The sequence below is a fragment of the Tenrec ecaudatus genome, chromosome 14, assembly GCF_050624435.1.
Source record: "Tenrec ecaudatus isolate mTenEca1 chromosome 14, mTenEca1.hap1, whole genome shotgun sequence".
Classification (NCBI taxonomy): Eukaryota; Metazoa; Chordata; class Mammalia; order Afrosoricida; family Tenrecidae; genus Tenrec; species Tenrec ecaudatus.
Window position 1 is genome coordinate 119,386,405 of NC_134543.1, and position 7,769 is coordinate 119,394,173.

Sequence of the window (7,769 nt, forward strand, 5' to 3'; positions counted from 1 at the left end):
TCTTCTAGAACAGGTTTGTATTTGCTTCTGTGAGGCTCCCCAGGTTCATCACCAACCAGAATTGATTACTGCAAGAAATCCTGATGAAGAAAGTAGTTTGGTGAAGGCAGGTGCCTGCCTCAGTGGGACACATGACTTTCTCACAAAAAGGGCGTGTAGCTTGGAAAGACTGAGCGTTTCCATTCTGCCTTCACATAAGGCTAGTCCTATTTAAGTTGTCAGCCCTTAAGTAAGCCATAACTACGTAAGCAAGTAGCCCCCCCATAAAAGTTTCCTCATATTGGAAGTGAAGGTCCAGACTAATAGATTCAGGATTCCAAAAGACCAAAAGGTCACTCTAAAGAACTGACAGAAGGACTTCAGGTTCCTGGAAAAGCACTCGACTCTGACAAATAGAACTTTGATTTTGATCTCAGAGCTTTAATTTTGAAAAACAACCACAACAGCAAAGCTAGTTTCACTTATTTTTCAAGGGGAAGTATTTTTGTTATCTGCTTTTCAGAGAATTTTTGCTTACGAGTGGCCCAAGTCCATTGCCACACATTCTTATGACTTGACAAGAGAGAAAGGAGAACATATGAGTGAGAGGGGAACTTGACCCATCAGTCAGGTCAGAAAGATAAGCATGAAGGGAAGGGCTGGGAGAGCAAGATGCCTTGATAGAAAATAGAAATAGAAAAAAGAAAACAAATTGCTGAGTCACCTCAGCAATGAGGGATACTCCGTACATCTCAAAGAACAGGAGCCTGCTCACTGCCATCTAGTTGATCACAACTCCTAATGATTATGGAGGACTGAGTAGAACTGCCCTTGTGAGTTTCCAAGACTGTAGCTCTTTATGGTTGTAGAAAACCTCATCTTTCTCCTGGGGAGTGGCTGGCAGTTTTGAACTGCTGGCCTTGAGGTTCACAGCTCAGCTTGTAACCACTACTCCACCAGGGCTCCTTCCTCCGTACATCTAGGAGGCTCATGATTTCCTGTCTGGGCTGGAATTGTTAAATTCACCAAACCTGAAAAAGCCGAGCACATGCTCTAAGAGAAAAGATGTCAGCAAAATATGCCCCCACCCTTTCACACTGTAAAGTACAATGACAAATTTCGCTTTATGAAAACAGAAAGGTTTCTTTTGCCTGTGACACTAAAAGCCATCTTCTTCAATGTTACACACCTATGTACTGAATAATTACAAAAAACTTTCAGTGTCCATATTATACTTCGAAATATAATCTAACCTTTAAACATAGCTGGTTTGTTTCCTACAGTGTTGAAGCTAGATGATCGGGTGTAGGAAATGCAAAGAGGACGATCCCACTATTTATAAACTTCCACTCCAAACCTACACTATCAAAAAAATAACAGAAAATCAATAAACATATCCTGTTTCCAAGTCTCTAGAGGCCTTATAACCACAACTACCTTGTAATTATTTAGCAAGCTTCCTATTTAAACTTAAAACTGTTGAACACACACCACTCTCTTATAAGATTTATGATTTCTAACATAATTGTCAACAAATTTTAAAACTTGTTCAAAGATTTTGGTAAACTTTCATATAAGTACCCTGAAAAATCTTAGTTTATCAAAGCACTGGTCCACCTGGTGTGAAAACCCTGCCCAATCTACAAATTGTTTATTACACTTGCACAGCAATCTGCTCATGAAATTCTGGGTTGTTTATTTTGGACAACAGCCTCCTGAAGTTGGTTCATTGTGCCACGGCATGGGCCTGAAGTAGCCAGTCAAGAGCATACATGATCTGAATGGCTAGTATCTTCCAGTCTAGAATCTGCCCACATGCATGAGACTCTGGAATGTTATGCTTTCTTATCAGGAGATGCCCCCCAAAGCAAACACATCTACTAACGGGGTTGGTTGAAGAAACGGAGGAGCATCTATGCAATGGACACCTATGTAGCCATCATAAAAGATAGTGAAGCCATCTGTACATGCCAACAGATGAGAAAGGGAAACTCTCTAAGCCAGTGGTTCTCAATCTTCCTAAGGGTGCAACCCTTTAATACAGTTCCTCATGTTCTGGTGGCCCCCCCAACCATAAAGTTATTTCCGTTGCTACTTTGTAACTGTAATTTTGCTACTGCTATGAATCAGGCGACCCCTGTGAAAGGGTCATTTGACCCTCAAAAGGGTCGCGACCCTCAGGTTGAGAACCACTGCTCTAAAAGCCAGAACAGTACGCATAAACAAACTCCCAATTTGTATAAATACATACACACGTACACATTTTTTAAAGGTTATACCAGAAAGTAATAATGCTAGTTAACTCTAACGAATAGAATATGGATCAAAACTGAGGATTCAGGATTCTCATGTTTTATTGAATACTTTTGTCTCCTATTTTTCTCAAATTTCTCATATTTTATTGACTACTAAAGCTTTACATCTTCATGTGTATTCTCCCCCCACACCCTTCCTGCCACACACACACTGTGGCTTTTTGTAAAGGAATACACCCATGGAAATTTAGTCCTTCCAAGTGTTTATTGGAGTTGTTCAAAAGAAGTCCTTAAAGTATGCAAGTTCAATAAGATGCTAATAACAATTAACTTAGAAAAATATACAGTCCTTCTCAAATATGTTGGGAATCACGGGGAATCAAATTAAATAGTCTTTTTAACTGCAGAAATGATCCAGCCTTTAAGACTAACGCGCTAAATCTTTAAAAAAGACACAAAATAGATAGTTGTCCCCAGATGTATTTAGTCACAAAAGCCTCTTTTTTGTAGAGGATTTCATGGGACTGAGATCTCAGGAACACACTCTGAGAAATGCAAGTGCGTAATGAACTCAAGAAACAGATGGATCTCTTAGGTCCCCTTCATCTTCATTGATCGTCATCTGTACTGGATGCTTTGGGGCCATTCCGAATAGAGGAAGAATGGTCCTCAGCAGCACCCAATCCATACACCACACACACCCACACGCTCAGTATAAACAGGCACGCCTTAGTAAATGAATATTTAATTAATTTTGATTCCGGCCTCTTGGGTTTGGCCAGGCCAGCATTATTTGGGACAGGTTGAAGGGGAGCATTGCATTTTCAGTGGAATAGAAATAATGGGGCTTCATTACTTTTTATTTCTGAGATCTGAGTTGGTTCCTGGTACCCTCTTTAACTTGGAGAGCGCTGAGGTTGGCCACTTGCCCATTCACCTGTTTCACAAATCTCAGATTCCTCACTTTTGATGAGCCTGCCCTAGAAATGATCCTCTTCCAAAGAACAGCTGGTTCCTGAAGAGTGATTGAACTCACCTCATCGGCTCTCAGGCTGCGTGCCACCATGACCTTCCTTTAACCCAGACTGTCCATGTTCCCGTCTGGGCTCTTTGTGAATATTTCTGTGGTGGCAGAGAATGCTTTATTTTCTCGTTGAAAAACTAACTACTGGCAAGTTATGCACAAATATGCAGTCTGTCCAAACAGCGGCTACAAGGAGACCCATGCAAGACAGCCATCGTGGCCACAGGAGGAACACAGCATTCGGAGTCAGAGAGCCTGTCGCCAGATTCAGACTCTGCCACTTTAGTAGCTGCATGATTTTTTGTCTCCTCACTCAGTCTTCCTAAGAATCCTCTTTCCAATGGGGATTAAGTGTTGGGAGGAGCACCTGAGGTGATAGATGTGAGAATGCCTGGCCTATACACATGCCTATATACTCTTGGCTCATTCACCAGCCAGGCTTCAAAATTATGTGTGATACAATCTTGGCTCCATCACTTGTGTGAATGTAGGAACTCTATTATCCTCTGTAAGCTTTGGTTTTCATGTCTGTTATATGATAAGAGTAACAGGGCCTAAATCTTCGGTTATTGGGGAAACTAAGGGAGGGGTGTCAGGAAAGGGAGTAGAAAGCTCATAGAAAGTACAATATGGATGACATTCCATATGTATTTGTTGTTGTTACTATTAGTTTATGTTCAAATGATACAGTCACATAAACTTAATAGGCGTGCCAAGAGAGGTGGAGTCATTTGTAGGACTGCAGGAAAGACAGACCGTTGGCAAAGGTTGGGGGCAGGGAATGCTGTGCGTACAGGCATCTGTTTTTGTGACTCATTAAAGAAGCAAATGATTACAGGAGGAGAGGAGGCTCCTCTGAGTGACTCCCTTCTCAAGAATGAGGACTGTATTCTCTTATAATCTCTCTATTGTTGCTTAACACACACACACACAAGTCAAAACCACTGACATTGAGTTAATTATGTCTCATAAGCCCTGGTCTTATCTTCCTAAAAGAAGGCTTCCTTCACATTCTGTTCCCGCCCACAGTCATCATTTATTACCTGAGAGGGTTTGAGGAATTCCAGGCTCTGACCAGTCTTTCTTGCCACAAGAGAACCAGAACCTTCCAGACCCATCGTCTACCCCAACGGGAGGTTAGAGATTAAAGGCTGCACATGGAGTTGTGTCGCTGCTGTTGTATCCTCATTCCTGATAAACCATCTCCAAGTCACAAATGGGCACAGTGTGACTTAGATCCAAATCTTATCACCAAAATTCCACCATTGCAATAAGACTCGGAGTTGTCATTCAAACAGAAAGAGACCAAGAGTCTCCACCAGTTATAAGGAAGGGACAGGTTTGCTGTTTAAAATAGCTGGAAGGAAGTGGACTCACTTGTCCGTGAGTTTAAACAAGAGCCCTGGCTGGGAAGCTAATGCGGCGGGGTAGGAGAGCTAAGTTCACCGGACCAGACCCTGCTGGGCACATCAAAGTGGTGCCCCGCAGTCTCCCAAGGACGACCTTAGGGAGGGCTCTCCCGGTGCCCAGTGACAGGGGCATCTACAGAGGCTTCCCTGGACTGAATTTGCCAGTGCGTGCAGGTGGGGCGTAGTTTCTTCACCTTGCAAATGAAATCTGGGAGAATTCTGAGGATCTGAAGAAGCAATCGTCACACAGGGATGAGGGGACGCTGACATTTGGGGCCGTAAGTTGCTCTGACCTGCGGTTTGGTTTTGTTTGATTGAGTTTGAAATTATCCTGGACCCGGAAAGGTTAGTCCTTTTTTCTGTTTTCCTTTTGTCCTCAGTCCAATAGCCCCTCTAGGTCCAGAAGCGTCGTGCTGTGAGTGTACATTGCCATTCGTCTGCCAATGGTTGCCAGTCAGCTTCTGGGACACTTAGGTCCCGATGATGCTGGGGCTCACAGCATCACCCTCCACCTGGCCTCCATCAAGATGGAAACAGGCACCCAGCGATGGATTTCCAACCTTGCCCCACCCCTGTGCTCCAGGGAGAAGGGGGTGCTGGGGATCTGCCTACCAAGCTCTGCACTGCTGGCTGGACGTTGCTCAGCACGAACAGCTCATTCGGATGCACGTTCCCCCAGACAATCCCCATGTGTGTTTTTAAGGCACATCTCCTCCACTGTGTACAGCTTTCTGTTTGCTTCTTTTTTCTTTTAATCATTTTATTGGGGGCTCATACAACTTTTATCACAATCCATGCATACGTCAGTTGTATAAAGCACATGTGTATATTCATTACCCTCATCATTTTAAAAACATTTTCTCTCCACCTAAGCCCCTGGCATCAGCTCCTCATTCCCCCCCCGACTCCTTCCTCCTCCCCCTCCCTCATGAACCATTAATAATTTCTAAATTATTATTTTGTCATATCTTACACTGTCCGATGTCTCCCTTCACCCACTTTTCTATTGTCCGTCCCCCAGGGAGGTTACATGTAGATCCCTGTAATCAGTTCCCCCTTTCTACCCCACCCTCCTTCCACCCTCCTGGTATTGCCACACTCACCACTGATCCTGAGGGGTTCATCTGTCCTGTATTCCCCATATTTCCAGCTCCTATCTGTGCCAGTGTACATCCTCCGGTCCAGCCGGATATGTAAGGTAGAATTGAGATAGTGATAGTCGGGGGGGGGGGGGAGAAGCATTTAAGAACTAGAGGAATGTTTTATATTTCATTGTTGCTACACTGCACTCTGACTGGCTTGTCACCTCCCCGCATCCCTTCTGCAAGGGGATGTCCAACTTCCCCCAGATGGGCCTTGGGTCCCCACTCTGCACTCCCCTCATTCACAATGCTATGATTTTTTGTGGGGAGGGGGGGTCTTTGCTGCCTGATACCTATCGCTTAGACACCTTGTCATCTCAGAGGCTACTGTGCATCTTCCATGTGGGCTTAGTTGTTTCTTAGTTAGATGGTCCCTGTTTATCTTCCAGCCTATGGGACCCCAGATTCTATATATTTTGACAGCTGGGCACTCTCAGCTTTCTTCACCACATTTGCTTGTGCACCTATTGTCTTCAGTGACTTCAGGTGTTATATCTTTTGGTAGCCGGGCACCATCAGCTTTCTTCACCACATTTGCTTGTGCACCCATTGTCATCAGTGATCATGTTAGGCAGGTGAGCATCTCAGATGGATGAATTGTTAGAATAAAATGTTCTTGTGTTGAGGGAGTAGTTGTGGATGGTCCCACTGTCCATCTGTTTTCTTAATACTCAACCTATAAATATAATACATATATCTATTTCCCCCACATCGTATATAAATATATTTACATCTTTATATGCCTGTATTTAAATCTCTATTACTATCATTTGCCTCCTAGTTCTTTCCTCTATTTCCTTTGTACTTTCCTCTTGTCCCACTATCATGTTCTGCCTTCATTTGGGTTTTAGGAATTCCTCTCGCTTACATTGCCCTTTGTCCAGCCCTGACAGACCTCCCACACCCTCCTAGACACTGACTTTGGATCACTTGTTATTCCCTTGTCCCTGGGCCTGTTAACACCCTCTTTCTTTCCCCCGCCTCCCCTGCCCCCATACCCCCCACTCCCCGAAACTGTCGTCCCGTTGTTCTCTCTTCTGGCTTGTTTATTCCGCCTATCCCTTCCAGGTAGACATGCTATATACCATCACAAGATTGAGTACAACAAAGCAACAACAGAAAGTAAAACAATAGCTACAGCAACAACAACAACACACACACACATATACACATAAATGTATGAATAGTTCAGGATCTGTTTGTTTTCCTTCACGGGTGCTTTCCAGTCAAGTGTGATGCGGTGCCATGCCCTAATCAATTATTTCTATGGTTCTTATCATTCAAAAGAAACTTCTGTATCCAAGCCACCCCTCCACCCCCACCCAGCCGGGCCATTCATAGCCCACCCCCAAAAGCTGACAGGGTGAAGTTGAGGGCAGAGCCCAATTAACATCAGGGATCCTGCTCACTGGGGTCACATTTGAACATGACGTTCCATCCCAATCTCTTCTGGATCTTTCAAAGATGTCCAGAGCTTTCTCCAGAGGAAACCGATGGGTGAACTTTCACGGAGTTGGAGGAAAGCGTGGAAATTGACATGGGCCACGCGTTGCAGTATCCACACACGCCCTTGACGTCCTCTTCTTGGGTGGCTGCGTGCACGAGGGGCAGAGTGTCATCTCGGGTACCACGTGACGTGCAGATGCCAGCTTGGATGGGGCCCTCGGAGGTGACTTCTGGCTTGCACCCCAGCAGGTCTTCCACTTTCCTGGCTATTTCATACTCTTTGGAGGCCTGTGGCAGACAGATCAGTCCCTACCACTTGAGTGGCTCCCATTGCCTTGGCCACAAGCAAAGCGGCCAGTGTGATTGGCCCAGCAGAACACACAAAGGCCTTGCTGTCCAGGGTGAGCCCAGCTCGCCGGCAGGCATGGATCCCCACACACGGACTCAATCAGGCCCCGTCCTCAAAGGGGACATTGTCAGGAAGCTTGTGGCAGAACTTTGCGTTGTGCTTGTA